Source organism: Pygocentrus nattereri, chromosome 9 (assembly GCF_015220715.1).
Source record: "Pygocentrus nattereri isolate fPygNat1 chromosome 9, fPygNat1.pri, whole genome shotgun sequence".
Lineage (NCBI taxonomy): Eukaryota > Metazoa > Chordata > Actinopteri > Characiformes > Serrasalmidae > Pygocentrus > Pygocentrus nattereri.
This window is the reverse complement of record NC_051219.1, coordinates 46,282,585-46,290,084: the sequence shown is the minus strand read 5'-3', so window position 1 is coordinate 46,290,084 and position 7,500 is coordinate 46,282,585. Positions and strand designations below refer to the sequence as shown.

The 7,500-nt window shown below is 43.0% G+C and overlaps 1 protein-coding gene across 1 annotated transcript in view; it reads left to right on the top strand.

Annotated features, from left to right (window-relative positions):
- The window catches only part of LOC108413848 (calpastatin), a 109,842-nt gene that overhangs the window by 83,099 nt on the left and 19,243 nt on the right, over positions 1 to 7,500 (top strand). The gene's annotated exons all lie outside the window — the stretch shown is intronic.

Below are 7,500 nucleotides of genomic sequence, written 5' to 3'. Positions count from 1 at the left end.
GATCTTTTTGATTTCTTTAAGTGAAAGATTTAGATTTATCAGGTTTTGAAAAATTGGTCTTTATTTGGACTTTATTTGGATAGTTCACTACAGTCCTCTATAGATTCTCTGTGGGTGTTCAAATTTTTAACAAACTATTTATTGAAACTCAGTAGTGGGGTTAGGGTTAGGATTAGAGTAGGTTTAGAGTTAATCATTAATCATTAGTTTGGTAGATATTTAGTTGAATGTATATTTAGAATTATTAATCATTAGTTTAGTTAGTTTAGTTAATTGGTCCCTGTCCCTCATGGCCACATGGTCAGATTCCGTTATTCTGAAGTAAATGTGTCCGAAAGTCGGAAAATCAGTGCATATCATTAAGAATGGTCACTACCAAGACACAAATTCTCTGTTTCAATAAAAGCTATTATAATTTTATGTGTTCCGCACTGGTCAAGTGTTCAAGCTCATTAGTTATTAGTTATTAGGTTATTGGGAAACTCAAAGCAAAAACGTTTTAGTCCAAAGTCAGTTCAATGTCATAAATGTGTTTTGAACTCTGGACAAGTTCTGTGAAAGGATCTATATTGTGCCCTGCATTGAAAACATAGTGGAGAATGTCCAGTGCAGACTAGCCGTCCACAGTGCACTGCGGTCAGTGGTGTACAAACAGTGAAATGTGTGCTTTATTGCGGGTAAAATGTGCCTCTAAATGTAGAAATATGCTAAATATTTTACCTAAAGCTTTTTCATTTGAGCAGAAGTAGCAGGACTGAGTCAGGAGAAAAACATGCTAAATTATGGTGCACGTGTGCTGCTGCTGCCCTGTAAAGCCTGAAATAATCATGTGAAGCTCAGAGGCGTCAGGCGGGATTTCATGGTACTGCATCACACGCCTTTACGTATTAACATCACTCGCGCAGGATCCGCTACAGGGTCTGGCTCGATGTTTAGGTCTCAAAGGCAAAATCAATATTACACTGAAGAAGATGACAGTAGTAGATCATTTACTCGCATCCTCAGACGACACGTCCTTCACCAAGTTCTGACCGAGTTCTCATCCAGTCGTCTCTCAACACGCTCACAGTTACCAACCCATGTTACAGAATGCTCTTCTGCACATTAAACGCAATTATACATTTCCACCAGAGAGGTCTCCAAATCCCCAAATCTTACACAGTGTAGCTTTAAGTAGTGATTTTACTAGCCTATAATTGGAGTTGTGACTAAGGGGCCTTTCTGAGGACAGTGATAGAGTGACCACTTGGACGTTAGACTAAAACACTTTCGCTTTGAATCTCCCGATACCTTACGTATAATTATTTTATTAAAACTAATGACTTTAACAAAAGTTTCAGCTGAGACAAGTTTAACATATTTTCAGCATAATTCAAAAATGCTATCGAGAGCTTAAACATGACAAACAGCTTTGAAGGCATAGAGTCATTATATTTGCAGAAAATGTTTCGGTTGTTGTCCTGAATGATACGCACTGATTTTCCCACTTTGGGACACATTTACTTTAAAACAATGCGATCTAACAGCGCACCATGAGGGTCAGGGATGCGGGCTTCACGTTTAGGCCTCAGGATTATGGTGGGAATGTTCCTATGGTTATGATTGTGCATATAGAACTAAAACTTTATTTCCTTTATTCCTTTCCTTAATTTCCTATTTTCTGTAGCTGTAATCTGCCACTTGTTCGGCAGACTATCGAGAACATATGAATCCAAGCACAAAAGGCTCCTCCTGACTCCTTTCCTCCTGTGCTTGCTTGTCATTTGGACCCTTCTGCGTCTTTAAAGTGCAGTTAGACATCTTCACCACTAGAGTGCAGTGTATTATATGTAAAAATCCTCTCCCGGTGTGACGCATCCCAGTGTTATGCGGTGTCTGGGTGGTGTTGAAAACTGGGAAAAAACAATTTTCCCACTTATAAATTGGACGTGAACAGCCGCTGAAGCTGTTTCACCATTTAACCCAGTGAAAAATGGTGAACTTGACAGTGAAAAGATAAACCTACTATACCTCTCTCTGATCTACGTTTGTTTACTGATTATTTATTATGCTCTCTATGACCCTTTGCTCCTGTTAGATTACATGCAGAGTAGAGAGAGATCAGACTAGATGTGTGATAGATTAGATTAAAGATGTTTAAGGGGGGGGGGGGGGGGGGGGGGGGGGTGTTTCATCAGGAGGCTGTAACCTGCATACAGTGAGGTAAACACTAAACCAGGTGAACGAAATACGGCTACAGTTACAGAGTTACTGTATTATAATAGCTGATATTAGCCATATTTGTATGTTATTAACAGGAATAACACATTTTTCACACTTTAAAAAGTTTAATATAAAACACAGAGACTGCAATAACACAAACAAACGGTTATTCCTCTTATGGTCCCTGTTCAGTTTTATGGCAGATTAAATTGGCAGTTTTATGTCAGTGGGATTATAACAGAGTGGAAGCGATTGTCTGACCAGGCGGGACAGGTGCCTTAAAAGCTGGACAAACAGATTTAAGTGTAGGTTCTTCCTCTGAGCCTCCAGAACCCATTCCACACATACTAAGTTCTAAGAGCAGTAATGCTGGAATAAGCACATTTAGAGACTACTGCCCCCTGCTGAGCTCAGGTTATTAGTAAAAGCACTTTTTAAAATATGTTTACTTATTTATTATTATTATTATTATTATTATTATTATTATAACAATTGTACATATGATTACACTTCAGTGCAGTGTTGTATTCCCTTAAATAAATTTTGATGTTTTTACGTTTCTGAACTTGTTCATTTTGGTGTGTTTCTGTCTGTCTTGGTTTGCTCTTAATTTCATTGTATATTTTATTCAGTGACAAAGGCATTCTATTCTATTCTATTCTGTTCTATTCTATTCTATTCTGTTCTATTCTATCATATTCTATTCTATTCTATCATATCATTCTCTATTCTATTCTATTCTATTCTATTCTGTTCTATTCTATTCTATTCTGTTCTATTCTATCATATTCTATTCTATTCTATCATATCATTCTCTATTCTATTCTATTCTATTCTGTTCTATTCTATTCTATTCTGTTCTATTCTATCATATTCTATTCTATTCTATCATATCATTCTCTATTCTATTCTATTCTATTCTATTCTGTTATATTCTATCATATTCTATTCTATTCTATCATATCATTCTCTATTCTATTCTATTCTGTTCTATTCTATTCTGTTATATTCTATCATATTCTATTCTATTCTATCATATCATTCTCTATTCTATTCTATTCTATTCTGTTATATTCTATTCTATTCTGTTATATTCTATTCTGTTCTATTCTATTCTATTCTATCCTATCATTCTCTATTCTATTCTATTCTATTCTATCATATTCTATTCTGTTCTATCCTATCATTCTCTATTCTATTCATTCTATTCTATTCTATTCTACTCTAGGCAAATACATTCCTCAGATTTTCACATTGCCACTTCATCTTTTGCGTGTTGCCTGTATTTGTTGAGTTACTGACCGAATTAAAACAGCTGTGTAGGAAGTTGCATCATTAAATATGGACATGATCCGTGAATCAAAGAGGCATAAACATTTTTTGTAGAACAAAAACAAGATGATTACAACACATCAATCTTCTTTATCTGCGAGCTCAAGGCTTCCTAGACATCCGTTCAGAGCAGCAAGCCCAGGCTCATGCTTGTTAAAGTAGCACTACCTGTATTATATCAGGGCACCAGTGGTCACTAATATCTGGTTAGGGACATCTGGTAATGTGAGTCAGAGCTCAGAGACTTTACAGTGTAGACAGGACATCACACAGTAACAAAGTCACTGAAACAGAAGATAAAACGCAGCCAAGTGATCAAACACTTTAAACCATGTTCATCACTCCATCTCACGTAATCAGGGGGTTCTTTGTGTTGTGAATGGGTTAAGCTGTTACACAGCTGTGTGTGTGTGTGTGTGTGTGTCTGTGTGAATGTGTGTGTCTGTGTGTGTGTGTGTGTCTGTGTGAATGTGTGTGTGTCTGTGTGTGTGTGTGTGTCTGTGTGAATGTGTGTGTGTCTGTGTGTGGGTGTGTGTGTGTGTGTGTGTGTGTCTGTGTGAATGTGTGTGTGTGTGTGTGTGTCTGTGTGAATGTGTGTGTGTGTGTGTGTGTGTCTGTGTGAATGTGTGTGTGTGTGAATGTGTGAGTGTGTGTGTGTGTGTGTGTCTGTGTGTCTGTGTGTGTGTATGACTGTGTGTGTGTCTGTGTGAATGTGTGTGTGTGTCTGTGTGAATGTGTGTCTGTGTGAATGTGTGTGTGTGTGTGTGTATCTGTGTGTGTCTGTGTGAATGTGTGTGTGTGTGTGTGAATGTGTGTGTGTGTGTGTATGACTGTGTGTGTGTCTGTGTGAATGTGTGTGTGTGTGTGTCTGTGTGAATGTGTGTGTGTGTGTGTGTGTGTGTGTGTGTGTGTGTGTGTGTGTGTGTGTGTGTGTGTGTGTGAATGTGTGTGTGTGTGTGTGTGTGTGTGTGTGTGTGTGTGTGTGTGTGTGTGTGTGTGTGTGAATGTGTGTGTGTGTGTGTGTGTGTGTGTGTGTGTGTGTGTGTGTGTGTGTGTGTGTGTGTGTGTGTGTTCTGACCAGGCTGTGTTTGGCATTGGAAACACAAGGACATTCATCTGCCTTCCTGTTTTTTTAGCTAGCTGCTCTACCTGTCTCTGAGTATGTGCACATGTTTGTCCCAGGATTGTATCTGATTGAGGGCTTGTTTACACAAGCGCAGCGTCTGTTTGCTCGTCTGCATGTTTTTTTACCAAGTGTCATGCAGTATATTCCACTGCGCCTCGTACCCTGGCATCTACAGTCATTGTGCTTTTTGTTAGGTCTGCTTAGCATTTAGGGACGTGTTGTAACTCCGTGGTTTCAGATTGTAGCCCATCTCTTTATCTGGACACTTTAGCGCTTTTACTACGTTTATCAGCAGTCAGGACCCTCACAGGACCAGGGATGGACTACTGATCGGACCAGTGGTTCCAGTGCTGAGAGGCACTATCTGCTGGGACCTCAGGGGGCCTCAGACCACACAGAATTAACATTAATATGAACATTTAAAAAGTATTAAAATCCCTCTGACAACATAAAAATGTGAAAGGTTAGTTGCAGGTTATCACACATTCACTGATAAAGTTCCAGCAGTTTCCTTTCCTGTAGTATTTCAGTGTCCACAGTCCATCCCTGCACAGGACCCTCACAGAGCAGGTATGATTTGGGTGTTGGATCATTCTCAACTCTGCAGTGGTGCTGACGTGGAGGTGATATGTTAGTGAGTGTTTTTAAACACTGTGTCCACTCACTGTCCACTATGTTAGACACTCCTACCTTGTCGGTCCACCTTGTAGATGTACAGTCAGAGACAACAGCTCATCTGGTGCTGCACAGTTTGTGTTGGTCATCCTCTAGTCAGTAGTCACAGGATGCCACCCACAGGATGCTGCCCACAGGACGCTGCCCACAGGATGCTGCCCACAGAATGCTGCCCACAGGATGCTGCCCACAGGACACTACTAGCTGGATATTTTTGGTTGGTGGATGATTCTCAGTCCAGCAGTGACACTGAGGTGTTTAAAAACTCCAGCAGCACTGCTGTGTCTGATCCACTCAGACCAGCACATACAAACGTCTCTACTCTGTCCGTGTGAGAATAATGTATTCAAGTCAAAGTTTATCTATATAGTGCTTTTTACAGCAGGTGCTGTCACAAAGCAGCTTTGTAGAAAAAAAGAAAAGAAAAAAAAAGTCCCTGCAGAAAACCTGCTGTGGGCTTGTAGGCGTCCTGCGTTTTGATATCTAATGGTTCAGAGAAAGAGATGGACTGTTTTGTAACTGTCCAAATTTTTATGGATCTGACTGAACATGCCTCTCCATGGATCACCACCTTATCGTGGTGGAGAGGTTTGCGTGCTTGAATGATCCTAGGAGCTATATTGTCTGGAGCAAAAGCTCCTGGTAGGGTCTCCCATGGCAAACTGGTCCTAGGTGACAGGTCAGACAAAGTGTGATCCATAATAATAACCCCTATGAAGACACAAAAACAGGACTTGTGTACCCTGCCCGGATCAGGGTTACCGGGGCCCCACCCTGGAGCCAGGCCTGGGGGAGGGGCTCGCCAGCGAGCGTCTGGTGGCCGGGCATTTACTCATGGTGCCCGGCCGGGCCCAGCCCGAAGGAGTTACATGTGTCCCCCCTCCCATCGACCCACCACCAATGGGAGGGGCAGTAGTAGGGGTTTGGTGCTTTGTGGATCGGGCAGTGTCCGAAGGCGTGGGCCTTGGCGTTCTGATCCCCGGTTGCTGAAACTGGCTTTTGGAACTTGGAACGTTACCTCACTGGCGGGGAAGGAGCCTGAGTTGGTGCGCGAGGTTGAGAGATACCGGCTAGATATAGTCAGGCTCACCTCAACACACAGCTTGGGCTCTGGGTCCAATCTCCTTGAGAGGGGCTGGACTTTATTCTTTTCTGGAGTTGCCCATGGTGAGAGGCGGCGGGCAGGTGTGGGCTTTCTCATAGCCCCTCGACTCGGTGCCTGTATATTGGGGTTTTCTCCGGTGGACGAGAGGGTAGCTTCCCTACGCCTTCGGGTTGGGGAACGGGTCCTGACTGCTGTCTGTGCTTATGCACCGAACAGCAGTTCAGAGTACCCAGCCTTCTTAGAGTCCTTGGAAAGGGTGCTTGAAAGTGCTCCTCCTGGAGACTCTATTGTCCTACTGGGGGACTTTAACGCTCACGTGGGCAATGACGTGGGAGGAATGGCCTCTCTGATCTGAACCTGAGTGGTGTTCAGTTTTTTGGACTTCTGTGCAAACCACAGTTTGTCCATCACGAACACCATGTTTGAACACAAGGATGTCCATAAGTGCACATGGCACCAGGACACCCTAGGCCGCAGTTCAATGATTGACTTTGTAGTCGTGTCATCGGACTTGCGGTCATGTGTTTTGGACACTCGGGTAAAGAGAGGAGCTGAGCTGTCAACTGATCACCACCTGGTGGTGAGTTGGTTCAGGTGGTGGGGGAAGATGCCGGTCAGACCAGGCAAGCCCAAACGTATAGTGAGGGTTTGCTGGGAAAGTCTGGCAGAAGAACCTGTCAGATTGATCTTCAACTCACACCTCCGTCAGAACTTTGACCAGATATCGGGGGAGGTGGGGGACATAGACTCAGAATGGGCCATGTTCCGTTCCTCCATTGTTGAAGCGGCTGACTGTAGCTGTGGCCGTAAGGTAGTTGGTGCCTGTCGGGGCGGTAATCCTCGAACCCGGTGGTGGACACCCCAGGTGAGAGATGCCGTCAAGCTGAAGAAGGAGTCCTACCGGGCATGGTTGGCCTGTGGGACACCAGAGGCAGCTGGCAGGTATCGACAGGCAAAGCGATCTGCGGCTTCAGTCGTCGCCAAGGCAAAAACCCGTGTATGGGAGGAGTTTGGTGAGGCCTTGGAAAGTGACTTTAAGTCGGCTCTGAAAAGATTCTGG